Raw genomic sequence first — 14,781 nt, forward strand, 5'->3', positions numbered from 1 at the left:
ATACAGCAGTCACTGTATTTTGTTGCTGCTGTTCCTCCGGGTGCCAGGAAGCTTAAGTTTGGGTTATAATTAAGGCCAATTTAAGAAGATTGGCCTACAAAAGGCCTACAATGATGCTGATTCAGCTGTTTGGAGCGTTTTAATCAGCAGCAAGCAACTCCTGGTGGCCCCAGAGGGTGTGTAGCACCAATGGTCTGCACTGATGCTCACTAATGGTGGGCTAAGGCAGCAGTTCCCAAATGGTAGGTCCAGGACCCACCAGTGAAGTCATGATCCAATTTTTGTTGAGTTGCAAAACTGACAAAGCAGATTAGGCTATGTGCATGAAGAGTTAAACAAGCTGCTACTTGTGGGGTAGTCGCATCCCTTGGCGACAAAGAGCAGGCAAACATCTTAACCGGGGGGGGGGGAGGCACTTGGCCTCTCCTTGCCCCTTCTGGCACCACCTATGAAAAAGAGATCCTGGTGGATCAAAGCCATGGAATAGCTTAAAATGATGCTTCCATGCCACAGCACACAGGCACCCCTGAATTTTTGTATCTTCAAAATACTTTTCATTCAAATCCCAGTGATGTTTTTAGTACAGCTGCAAGCAATACATTTTTGCCTGAGTGCACAGTCCTCTGCTTTGGCCACCAGTAAGTATCTGGAAGACATCTCTGCCTGGGACCCTTGAGTTCAGCATTATATGACTGTATTATTATTTTATTTTGAAGTCTTTCCTGGAATTACAGCTCAGAATAAGCTGAAGGGGGAAAAAAAACTACCTCTCTAGAAATGTTGACAAGGAGTTTTGGCATGAGTTAGTGCTCAAAGCTCTATCTTGATATCATTGAAAGGGTAAAAGGAACAATACAAAAATAGAAAAGTAATGTGCTTTCCCCCTTAAATAGAATTACCCATTTTAAAACCAAGTGTAAGCAGTTTGTACGACAGGTAGCTACAGTATGTACAATGTTATAGATTTTATGTCCTTCTCCAAGGGTACAAGGCCTAGCTTTCTACCTCCCTGCTGTTTCAACCCTCAGCAAGGGACAATAATAGATCAGTAAAAATATCTACCTTCTTCTCCTGGAGAGAACTAACTTTCCTCCCTTTCAGCCACCTGAGAAGAAAAGACAAAGCTTGCCCTTCCTCCAATTTGGTTGATCACTTCCAAGAACGGTGGGAAAGTTCTCCAACAATGCATTGCATGTAAGCTTCTAGTTGCCATATTGTACAACAGAGATGACTGAATTGTCACTTTTTGGGGGGCCAAGTACTGCATATATAAAGAGGGGATCTATATCTTATACAAGGAGCAGTTCCCCATTGACTGACTTATGTGTGTTTAGGATGGGTGTGTTCAAGTGAAATATACTATTTCTCTTTCCGAAATCTTACATGTGAGACAAAGTTTGTTCCCCTCCCAGAAATACACTTGGCCCCTTTTGTGCCCCCCCCCCATTTTTTCCTCTGTTGCCAATGCTGCACACCTGACCAATTAATCCTAAAAGCTACTGGAAACTATCAAAGCATCTCCTTAGGCTGAAGAGATCTACTGCCATAGGCCCTTGATAGAACTCGGCCATTAGTTGTTTGAAATACTCTTCACGGTCACAATATTTGGACATTGTGAGTATTACAGGTTAGTGTCTTTTTACGTAGCTTGAGAGATTACTAATGACTCTTCAGAAATAGAGGACCCAGATGAAGTTCTCTCTGTCAGACTACTATGTCATCGCACTTTTGCTGCCGTCCTTGACTGTGACAGATGGAGAGGCACTGAAGTTGAGATGACAAGAAAGCCTGTTATTATGAATTATTATACGCTGTTAGAGGAAAGCTAGTTCCATGCATGCATTTTTTGGCTGATGTTCTCTCACTGTGATGTTTCCTACCTTGCAGAAAGGTGTGCAGAAAAGCGGAAAACCTTTTCTGGTTTTACTGCCCTGTCTCCATTTACAGCTCCAAGTCAAAGCAGCCACTTATTGTTTTGCAAAGCTAGACAACAATCCAACAGTTTTAATTTTTGCCCATGCTGAAAAACACCTCCTTTTTTCAGTATTACTTTAGAAAAAAAATATGTTAATTGTTTTTTCCTCTGGTCAGCACAGTCATGCACTGTCTTTACAGGTGCATCAGCATAATAAAACATTGAGAACATTGAGAACACATGATCCAGCTGAAATCAAAATCATTTGTTTTCTTAGAGCCAAGAACAATACAATGGTTCTTTAGTACCCTCTAAGACAGGGACAGAGAGTCCTGTACCTCCTGGAGCAAGGAGTTCCACATCCGGAAGGCTGTCACAGCTTTTTTTTCACATGTGCATGCCAACCTAGCCACTTTCAGTGATTGATGGTCCAATCCTAGCCTGGCCTCTGCTAATGGGATGAAAAAAATCTTCAGTAAGCTCTTTTGAGGGCCCATTTAGGGGGCAGAAGGCAGGTAGAACTCCCCAGATCAGTAAAAAATAACCCATCCACCAAGTTCCTTGTGGAGATACGACTTTTTCTTGGCTTTAAGGAATAAGGCCAACTGTCCTGACCCATCCACTATGTTTTCTTTTAAGAAAACACGACTGAAATTTTTATTCCAGTGATGGCGTGGAATCATCAGATGTCCCAGCTGTTGTGTTCATACTATAGAAAAAAAGAGGGAGAAAGAAGTGGATTTTCAAGCACTCTGCTCTTAAGATTCATTTATTTTGTCTTGCTTCATCCCATATATCTTTGTTCAGTTTTTCTTCCTACACATTTCTTTTGCTTTCTCAACTACATCCAGTTCTCCTGGCAAAAATAAAAAATCCCTCTCCAGAATGTGATATAAACTTCCAGATAAGGTGTTTTGTGGCTATAAAATATACCTGACTCAAGAGCTAGTGTTTTGAAGCTCAACAAAATAAAATCTCTCTTCCAAAGACTCGCTGCTTTTCCTCCTCTTCCGACATTTTAGATTTGTTATTGGTAATTTATGAAGCAGCCACTTGAGTTGGGAACATACAGCAGGGTTAAGCAGCTGAATATTTAAATGTATTCACAAGAATATAAATCAGCCTGAAAGGTGAACATTGCAAGCCAAGATTTAAAAATAGAACCGGTTTCACACAAATAGAACAGCAGATTGTTCTGTTCCTGTGTTGTTAATAGGGCAGCACAAAATAAGCTTCCATTTTGATTTCAGGCCAAAAATAGTGATTTTTTGGGTGTTGCAGGTAGAGAGGTGAGGAAATAGATCCTGAAAAGCCTTTTGGTGATGGGCTTTCTTTAATCTGACCGGATGCCATTGTTTCTCATATCTGCTGCTGCACCAGTGCCACCCCTTCAATTATGCACCAAGAGGAAGATGTAGTGTCTCACCTAGAACACTGCTTCACTTCATTCAAGAAGTTAGGCAGAAAGTGACTTTTAATCTGTGACGGGTCAGCCTCATGTAAGAGCTTGTTAGGTTTTTTTGCTTTTGTTTTCTTAAGAATAGGAACTGTAGTGAAGAGAAAATATCTAAGACAGCCAGTGCTCCTTCCTCTGCACACAAACTGCAATCATGCTTCAACCCCACCCATGTGACCTGCTCACCCAAGATTTCCCTTGGCTCAGGGTGGATTTTTGATGAATAAAATCACCCTTATGCTTGCTTAAGTGATGCTGTAAAATGTACCTAATGCTAGTCATTGCAGTAGTGAGAAAAATGGGGGGCTTAAATGGGATTATCTTTTAAAGCAGCCATAATAAATAAATTTTCAACCACTCTACCATGGCACACGGATGGTCTGCAGGTGTGCCGCAGGAGTTTGGAGGAGGATCATTTGTGAGTAGGGCCACTGGGGGATGCGAGCCCCTGCTGTCAGTGTGGTATGCCTGGTCAATTGTCCAAAAACTGATGGTGTGCCTTGACAATTTTAGTGCCTTGTCAGTGTTCCGTGAGATGGAAAAGGTTGAAAATCACTGTTTTAAAGTATTATGCTATACCCACAATAGCAGCATCTAAAAGACGTTTTGTTTAGGAGCATTTAAGGATGGTAAAGGATGGCACAAATACAAGCAAGGACAGCTCTTAAACACACACTTAACATACCCCACAAAAATGTTGCCACCTCCTCTCCACCCAGACATGGTGCCAGAAAGCCTTCAGTCTTCCAAACAATAATCTTGTAGATAGATAACGCAAGCAACAGCAGTTGTTCCCTTTCTTTCCAAGAATGGAAAAATGAACTCTCTGAACTAAGGAAAGGGAGTGGGAAACAGAACCCCAGAAAAGGAAATGAAACATTGGACACACTGCAATTGGCTGGGCAGGACAGCCAAGATGGTGTAGTGGCTTGGGAGTTAGACTTAGACCTGGAAGATCCAGGTTCAAATCCCTGCTCAGCCACAAAGCTTCCTGGGTGACTTTGGGCCAGTCACTATCTCCCTACCTCACAGGGTTGTTGTGAGGACAGCAGGAGGGAAGGAACTATGTATACCACCCTGAGCTCCTTGGAGAAAGGGTGGTATAAAAAACATGAAAAATAATTTAAAATAGTCACTCAGGTTTGCCTATGTGACAATGTTGTTGGGAAGAAATAAAGCTAATGAAGAAAAAGAGCATGAGAGGACAATGAAATGAACAGTTGAAAATTTCCTCAAACTTTGCTGACAAACCATGGAAAGAAGAGAGATTTTTGATACTGCTGAAAATATGTCCTTCACTCAATGAGTAGTTTTAGTTCAGCCCTAACTTTTAGGTCATCATCAGAAGTACAGTGGGGGTTTAGCTTGGAAAGGACCAAGTTGAAACGTGATCACCTAAGAATATAAGAAGAGCCCTGCTGGATCAGGCCAAAAGCCACCTAGTCCAACTTCCTGTATCTCGCAGTGGCCCACCAGATGCCTCAGGGAGCACACAAGGCAACAAGAGACCGGCATCCAGGTGCCTTCCCTTGCATCTGGCATTCTGAGGTCGCCTACTTCTAAAACGAGGTTGTTCATACCCATCACAGCATGTCCCTGTGAGATGACTGTCTTCAGTTTGAGCACTGAAGCACTTCAGTTTGAGCACTAGATCCTTTCTAGTCTTCCCTGAATTTCTAAAGAGCTGTGGATTTATGTTGCTTGTTGAGACCATTGATTAAGTGGGCAAAGAGCTGGAAATGTAAATGAGTACAATGAATATGAAAATATTTTCACAACCTGTTTAAATTGGTAGATGGTAAATCACCCATCTGGAAAGGAATTGTAACTTTTCTTATTGCATAATGCAGTTAATTACAGTGCCAGTCCTTTCTGTATGTGTTCAAGGCACTTCACCTATATTATCTTCCTCTAATGCCTACAAGAACAGTATAAGGGACGTCAGGATTAGAGTCACTTGCTTAAGACCAACTACTGAATCCATAGCAGAGGTGTGATTTGAACTGGGGACATGTTGATTTATATTTAAGTCTGGTAGCCACTCAGTTAAACTTGCCAGCCTTTATCCCTTAGCACTGGATTGAACATAGGAAGCTACTTGATACTACTGAGTCAGACAATTGATCTTTCTAGTTCAGTGTTGGTTCGAGATTTCATGAATATTTTTCTCCAGTCTACGCTATGTAGAAATGGCAGGGATTGAATTTGGAACCTTCTGCATGTGAAGCTGGGTGTCCTACCATTGAGCTATATCCCCCTTCCCTAGGGAGAGGTTCTATGGGAAGAATTTATACATCTAACTAGTCGACAGCCAACTGTATCCCAGATCGGGTTGCCGGCTGGAGCACTTTGTGACAGCGCAAACTCACTTCTGCTGTTGTAAAATGGTAACCAATAGCATGCAGAGTGCTCCATTGTGGCCATTTTGGGAAGGCAGCAGCAGTGGGGCGGGGAGGGGGCAAAACAGCTGGGAGGGGACAGGGAGGCTGTGGGAGGGAAGGATCTGGCAGTGATAGGTTGCGCTCTAAAAGCCTAAATACAATTTTTGCTAGACAAAGGAAGATTAAGGTTGGGCCTGATATGATGCTTGAAGACTAATTAATGGCAAAAACCATTCTTTCTAGCATTAAACTTTGGATCAATACTGAATAAAATCCTAAGATCATGCATATATGTGTCTTTTTGCAGGTGCTAACCTGGTTTGCAGGTGCATTTGATTGGGGGGGGGTGTGGAGCAAACCAGCAAAAGCTCCATCTGTCGAACAGTATCACCATCCACACATTACAAAGGGATTGCAGTCCCTAATTCTCCAAATGGACATGTGAGCTTTTCTGACCTGATGCATATGAGAGGCCAAAACAAGGTTATTTTTTCTTAGATTTTATTTTTGTACTAAAGATAGAAACGATGTGAAGCTAATAGAGCAACACAGAATAGAAGGGGGAAAAATGTGAGCAGCTGTGTCTGATTCCAATTCATTAGATGCTGAAGCTCTGAAAACCTGTTCAATAATTGCAAGTAGATATTTGATTTTTGACCATGAATTGATGGATGCTATCTTGGAAGATATGAGCACAATGTAGGGGGGAAAAAATCGTTTCCTTCTTTAAAATCCAGTTAATTGGTCTCATGGATGCAAACGTTTCAGGCATAGCAGCTTGGAAAAATCTGCGTCTGCAATTTTAACTTGTTACCCTGGAATATATTATATATGCCATCCATAAATTAACCATAATAAATCTGCATCAAAATACTACAGATACTGCTATTATATGTTATACAAAGCACTATTATCTAGATATACAGAGGAAAATAATTATACTAACAAGAACATTTGTCTCGCACTTTTTGAGTACACAATGAACATCACATGTACTATCTTGATATAATCCTTACATCCCCTTGGTAAAGCAAGTAAGCATTATTCTCCTCCCACACTGCAGCTGAGGCTGAAAGAGAGCAGCTTGCCTGAGGCCATCTAGTGATGTCAAATCAGAGGTGAGGCTTGAATGGGACAAATTTCAGCTCAGTTTTTTAGCTTAAGTGACTGCAGGGTCTCCCAAACTACTATATCAGAGCAACATGCTCTTTAAATACTGCTATATACCTGTCAAAACTGGATAATGAGCTTCATACATAGGCTGCATTCAGAGATGCTGTGTTTAGAGCAACTTCTGTCTCTTGCAGGGCTGGCCCAAGTCATTGTGCTGCCTGGGACCAAGAATGAAAAGGCACTTGGGTGTCCCCACATAGTTTAAAACAGTTTAAAAACACACAGAACTCATGACCCAGGGTTGGGGACTGGGGGAGGTGTTGCCACACATTAGATGGACTACAATTCCAGAAACCCAATTCCTACCCTGGGGTGATGGTGGTGGCTTTTGCAGGAGCCGAACTTTCCAAATGCTTTTTTTAAGAGAGGCATATTGCAATAATCTCTTCTTGCTGCAACTAAGGCATGGGACGCAAGCAACTCATACTAACAAAAGCACGCCTAGGGCTCCAGTTTTTGTTTTCTTACAGCATTTGAATCCGGTACAGTATCATCAACTCACTGATGAGAGCCCAGTGAACTACTGGTTTGCATCATTTAATGAAGTGTTTATATGTATCATTGTTCTGAACACATGTTCATTTTTGGCTTTTTCCTCTCCCATGAAGAGTCAGTTACATAGCATGGATACATAGTAAGACTTCAGGGATTTGCCAAAGAAGCACATAAGTTTTAAAAACTGAAACAGAGGGGAATTGGATTGTTTTCAATGAAAGTGACTTAAATCTGATTTAGAGCGCAGTAATTCACAGGACTTGCTTTCACATAATATGTGTAGACTAGGATTCCATTTATTCAATTGAAACTTATTGCCCCATAATGAGTACTGACCCTCCAGAGAGTGCTAAGATTTTGAGGGACATTAAATGCTCAATCAAGTATTGAATTTCTATTCATATCCTTGAGACTTACAATCCTGACCCTTGCTACGTTATTGTGTGCAGCTACACCAGTGGAGTCGGGGAAGGGGAATTGACAACCTGCAGGAGGTAAGTAAAAAACATTTTATTTTTAAAATTGTTTACTTACTCCTGGTAGGCTGCCCAATTGCCTATGAGTCTCCTCGTACATACGCAATTTATTGCACTTTGCTGGCATAAGTCCAAGGAGAGAAAAGGGGTGGGAAGGGTTCAAAAAGAGGGGGAAGAGTCCTGACGCAAATTGCCGCCACTGGGATCCACCCCCTCCCTCCCCCTACCTGCTCCTATCCTCCCCCTCCAAACTCCCCTGCACTCCCTCTCCACAGCACTCTTCTGCTGCCAACTTATTAGTGCCAATAGAGCACAACATCTGGAACCACTTCTATGTACACTGTGCCACTGCCCATTTGTTGCATTGGCCCAGCAGTGTGCATCAGCATCCTTGTTTGTGTTACCAGAATGTGCTCTGTGCAGCCAGTTCCGGCAGCACAGAGAGAGAACATAGGATAGGACCCTTAAGGGCTGAAAGTTATCACTATCACAGCACACATGGAGTTTGTGAACAAGTGAAACCTGCTTGTTAAGGGTGGGATTCTTGTGTCAGCATGTAATAATTTTTATTCTAAATTTTTTTTAAAAAAACTGCAGACAGGTCTATGCATCAATTTCCTGGTGCCTGGATGCACTTGCCAACTTGCTAGGCAGGTAATAATTAGCAGTTAATCTTTTATTGCAGTGGCTGACTTGTTGCTGCCTAACGGATGAAAGTGGTAAAATGATGCTTTTAAAAACTTCTTTATTATTGATGAAAGATGGTAACGGGGCATCTTTCTGTGTTACCTGCCATGTATCTGAATGAATTTTCATGTTTTGATGTCTTCCAAACTCAACAAGTAGTAATTTTCTTTGCCTATATGCCCTTCTTTCTGTATGTCGATTTTTGCAGCTTCCTCATTGCAGAGTGCTGATTTTTTAAAACCTATAATCAATGAGTGTAAAAATACTACTTTGAATCAGAGAAAATGGTCCCATGTATCCTCTTTACTATGTCTCTCCTCTGAAATGAAAGAATATAAGTTGTCCATTTTCCTACCCACTACCAGTGGGGTGAGGAACATCACTTTGAAATATGGTTTCTTAATTGCACACAGGAAAATAACTGTGCAGTTTGCACTTAGCTGAATGTCAGTGTATGTTAATTACTGGAGTGAAGGGGACTAATAATGCAGTAGTTGTGATTTTTGGTCTCTTAAGAGGTCATTATGAAAGCTGGCACTCCTCACAAATCAGTGACTGCTTCCATAGAAATTGTGAGGAAGGGTTTATCTTTCGTTAGAGAGAATCGTATTGGCTAGAAAGTTAACATTAACAAATCTCATTTTTTTCTGAGCATGTGATAGATGATGCCTTTAGTACAACTCTATGCCTGTCAGTCATATAAAAACACCACCTTGGGGAGCCTCAGAAAAGCATCAGGGCATCAGAATGTAGCTTAAAGTCACCACTTAGAATTCAGCAGACAAACCATGTTAAATGGGATGCGGTGTGTGCAACTTTATGTAGAAGAACACGGGTTAGGCAAACATTTACTGATTTGGTTCCAATAAAGCTTAGGCATGAGTGTTTTTTACCACCCACCTGTGTAATCAAGAGCCAGTCTCTCACCATCCGTTTTGAGGGGTACTTGTCCTGCTGCAACCCAGTCCAAGACAAAAATGGAGTTGGAACATCAGATCTGTGTCTCTAGCTAAGGAAACCGGACTTTGTTCTGAATTTATGAAATGATCTCGTTGCCTGAAACAAAATTTTGAGGCTTTTGCAGGAGTAGTGGTGGTTGGAAGCTACAGAGGACCCTGTCCCACTAAAGTAATGTTTTTCAACCAGTGGTATGGGTACCATGAGTGGAACTTGAGGTGGTACCTGGTGGTACATGCAGGATCCCTGGACATCTGCCACTCAGCAGTGAGACCAGGAATGGAACACAACAAACTGGTAGGAGACTCGGCAGGCAGAATGCCAAAGCATGCTTTTCCACGCTCAAAAAGCCCTCTCATTCTCCCTGAGACTCTTACTTGTGTTTGCTGCATCACATCTGGTCTCCCATCCCAGAAGTAACTGGCGATGACATCATTACCATTTATTTTCAGTGGTACTTCAAATAGGTGGACCATGTGAAGCGGTATGGTGGAGGACAAACATTAAGGAACACTGCCTCAGAGTATCAGATGGCTGCTAATGACTATTTCTTTATGTATTTGGCTGTCCAATTCCAGGCTGTGGAGCATTATATTAAACATAAAATCCCAATTAGGCAGCTTCCACCCAGGATTACCAGTCTGAATCCATCTAGACTCCAGATGTGCTTATGAGGAGTTTCCTTTTAGAAAGTTGGACAAGAGTTTCCATGTCTCAGATCTGCCTTGGATATATCCAAGATTAAATTGCAAAAAATGCTTTTGTTGGGTTTACCTTTTAAATTACACAACTCTAGCTATATTATTGCAGGACTGGTTGCAGGTCCGTCACAATCAAGGAGGTTTTACCTTGGACTTACGCTTTGAGTATCTAGTATTCAATATATAGAACTAGTCAATTGGCCAGAAATATTTATACTCCTGAAAAATAATCATATGTGGCCTGATAACAGAGGGGAGAATTGTTCCCCTTGCCAGTCCTAAATTACACCTTGTTCATAGATTATTATTGCATAGGCAAATGTCATAAGAACATAAGAACAGCCCCACTGGATCAGGCCATAGGCCCATCTAGTCCAGCTTCCTGTATCTCACAGTGGCCCACCAAATGCCCCAGGGAGCACACCAGATAACAAGAGACCTCATCCTGGTGCCCTCCCTTGCATCTAGCATTCTGACATAACCCATTTCTAAAATTAGGAGGTTGCGCATACACATCATGGCTTGTACCCCATAATGGATTTTTCCTCCAGAAACTTGTCCAATCCCCTTTTAAAGGTGTCTAGGCTAGACACCAGCACCACATCCTGTGGCAAGGAGTTCCACAGACCGACCACACACTGAGTAAAGAAGTATTTTCTTTTGTCTGTCCTAACCCGCACAACACTCAACTTTAGTGGATGTCCCCTGGTTCTGGTATTATGTGAGAGTGTAAAGAGCATCTCCCTATCCACTCTGTCCATCCCCTGCATAATTTTGTATGTCTCAATCATGTCCCCCCTCAGGCGTCCCTTTTCTACGCTGAAGAGGCCCAAACGCCGTAGCCTTTCCTCATAAGAAAGGTGCCCCAGCCCAGTAATCATCTTAGTTGCTCTCTTTTGCACCTTCTCCATTTCCACTATGTCATTTTTGAGATGTGGTGACCAGAACTGGACACAATACTTCAGGTGTGGCCTTACTTGTACAACGGCATTATAATATTAGCTGTTTTGTTCTCAATACCTTTTCTAATGATCCCAAGCATAGAATTGGCCTTCTTTACTGCCCCCGCACATTGGGTCGACACTTTCATCGACCTGTCCACCACCACCCCAAGATCTCTCTCCTGATCTGTCACAGACAGCTCAGAACCCATCAGCCTGTATCTAAAGTTTTGATTTTTTGCCCCAATGTGCATGACTTGACACTTACTGACATTGAAGCGCATCTGCCATTTTGCTGCCCATTCTGCCAGTCTGGAGAGATCCTTCTGGAACTCCTCACAATCACTTCTGGTCTTCACCACTCGGAAAAGTTTGGTGTCGTCTGCAAACTTAGCCACTTCACTGCTCAACCCTGTCTCCAGGTCATTTATGAAGAGGTTGAAAAGCACCGGTCCCAGGACAGATCCTTGGGGCACACCGCTTTTCACCTCTCTCCATTGTGAAAATTGCCCATTGACACCCACTCTCTGCTTCCTGGCCTCCAACCAGTTCTCAATCCATGAGAGGACCTGTCCTCTAATTCCCTGACTGTGGAGTTTTTTCAGTAGCCTTTGGTGAGGGACCATGTCAAATGCCTTCTGAAAGTCCAGATATATAATGTCCATGGGTTCTCCCACATCCACATGCCTGTTGACCTTTTCAAAGAATTCTATAAGGTTGGTGAGGCAAGACTTACCCTTACAGAAGCCATGCTGACTCTCCCTCAGCAAGGCCTGTTCGTCTATGTGTTTTGAGATCCTATCTTTGATGAAGCATTCCACCATCTTACCCGGTATGGATGTTAGGCTGACCGGCCTATAGTTTCTCGGGTCCCCCCTCTTTCCCTTTTTAAAAATACATTTAAAAATGTCTTTGGTGGTTGGCATGAGCAAATGTTATAAGCAATTACAATTGTAATGGTAAAGGCCAAACTATACATCACCTTAAGACTTAAGCTCATATATAGAGCTGATGTGCTCATTTCCCCATTTTCAGTAAATGGCATGCATGAGGAAGCCTGTTAAGTACTTCAGTGGGGCCATGGCATGCAGAGAGGAAGGTTTTAACTCTTTGACTCCACCACTTCTCAGTTTGGATTGGTGGTGAACAAAGAATTAAACCCCACCCAGTGACATCGCTAGGGGGATGTGGAGGTATGGGTCACACTGGGTGATGCACATGGGGAGGTGACACCACGACTGCCCAAAATTTTTAAAATCTTGGTATTTTTGAGTAATGACATCATGTTATATAACAATCTATGTGTAATTTCATGCAGAATGCAATGAAACGAATCACATTGAAATATCTCTATTCTATCAAAAGTTATAGCCAAAAAACCAGTGGGGCAGGGCAATGATACATCACCACGCCCACTGCCCTGGTTATTGCCCCACCCACTGCATGGGAGGAGGTTCATTATGGGGGTGACGCACTGGCCTCCTGAACCAGGTGGGGCAAACCCTAGTGACGCCACTTGCCCCAGCACCAGAACACTAATCTGGATTCCTACCCTCCCCATACTACATACTATGCTATTGCTGAGGGAGAGGCAAGCACGTTGGTGCTGGACAGGCTTATTATAACATGTAATTTGGTCCTAAGTTCATGCTTCCTCTGTGAACATCAATGATGAATGCTTTTGGGTTGGGATTTTTTTTTTAGCTATGCTCATTTTCTAAAAAAGGTGTATACTGAGCCAGCAAAAACACTTTCCTGAATATTCTAGAATGTGCGAGAAAATACTAGCACTAGCTGAGGTATTTGGCTGTTATGAAACGGATCCTTGCAAAAAATATATACACATATATTTTTGCACCTAATTGAAAAGAATGCTGTGACCACAGGTGCAGTAACATGTCTTGCTCTCAGTTTTTCAGTCCAGCTTGTATTCTTGTTCTGATTTTAAATGATGTACTAAAAAAAAAAAATGAACACCATGATCCATTCCCAGAGAGGCATATCTGTGTTAAAGTTAAAACAGTACAGCTGCATGGCGAGAGTCTTAATTTCCTGTGAAGGTCTGTAGTAGTTGGCCACAGCAAAAATATTTTGAGGGTGGAGTTGAATTGGGGAAAGTGGGCTGTGTGTGTGTGTGTTTTCTTTTCCTGTGCAGTGTCATGTTTTATTAGGTATTGTTTTTCGCTATATTGAATTACTATGAAGGCATGATCTCCAGAGATCCTTAAAACTGTGACAGCAAATTCAGCTCTTGCATTCCTCAGTTTCCCATTTTCAAAGATGTGTGATACACACATAAAAATGTGCTCCATGTTAAGATTCTTCATATAAAAATCAACCCAGCAGTAGTTTCATTAGCATTACAGATAAAAATAATCACCTGTTTGATTCTTTGAATGTGTAATAGCAATGCTTTTTCATGTGCAGTTAAGAACATAAGAACATAAGAAGAGCCCTACTGGATCTAGTGGTGTAACTAATGAATGTGCAGAGCTCAAAATGATGCCCTGGAAGTGATGTCACAACCGGAAGTGATGTCACACCCAGGTTTTTTTAAAAGTGAAAATTGGGGGGAACCTGTCTTCTCCCCCCAGCAGTTCACCACCTACTTGATCTGCCACCTTCCCCCAGCCAGTGGCATAGCTAAGGCATCTATATGCTATCTGGGATTAAAGAAGATTGTGTAGCCCCTCCCCAAGACAAAATTTAATTAAGTAAATAAATAAAAAGTGTGCCCTTTATTGGTTAGAGACACTGTTCCGGGATGAAGAGGGATGATTATTCTCTCCCTGCTAAATATAAGAGCACCCTTGAAAAAGTGCCTCTTTACCAGTTAGCAGGAGTAGCTGTATTATGACACATGGAAATGAGAGCTGACTCATATTAACACCTTATTGGTTCCATGCTGTATCATAACAACATCTCATTAGCTCTCAGAACAATCAGTCTCATGGGTCAGTTATGAGAAAATTCACTTTTTGTTCCATAAGGCAGTTGTGTTTTCATTTTCTGGTTAATTGGCCATAACTTTTGATAGAATACAATGGGGTTTATTTCATTGCATTCTGCATTAAATTACCTTTCCGATGATATATAACATGATGGCATTATTCATACATACCAATTTTTTCACAATTTTGGCCACTAGTGTCAAGCTCAGGTTGTTGCCCCCCTAAAGCTTGTTGCCCAGTCCGACTGCTACCCCCTGCACCCCCTTAGCTATGCCACTGGCTGGATCAGAGCCAGCGCCCATCTAGTCCAGCTTCCTGTATCTCACAGCAGCCCACCGGATGCCCTAGAGAGCACACAAGATAATTGCATCTCACTGCTACTCCCCTGGATCTGGCATTCTATTTACCCTTGCAACCGCCAACAAAGAAACCAGACTGCACTTGGGTTTAACTTGGCCACTTTGTCAAACACAAGTGACCAATTTTTAATGCATGAAACATACCTTCCCTCCCTTACCAATCTGGGGTAGGCAAAAAAAAACTGCCATCCATGGCCAATTTGTATGACTGAAAAGAATTCCTACCCAGTCCTCATTATGAGCGACCAGTTAATTTCAGACTTTTCCTATCTATTTCTGAATATGATCC

The sequence above is a fragment of the Tiliqua scincoides genome, chromosome 6 (assembly GCF_035046505.1).
Source record: "Tiliqua scincoides isolate rTilSci1 chromosome 6, rTilSci1.hap2, whole genome shotgun sequence".
In the NCBI taxonomy this organism is placed as follows: domain Eukaryota; kingdom Metazoa; phylum Chordata; class Lepidosauria; order Squamata; family Scincidae; genus Tiliqua; species Tiliqua scincoides.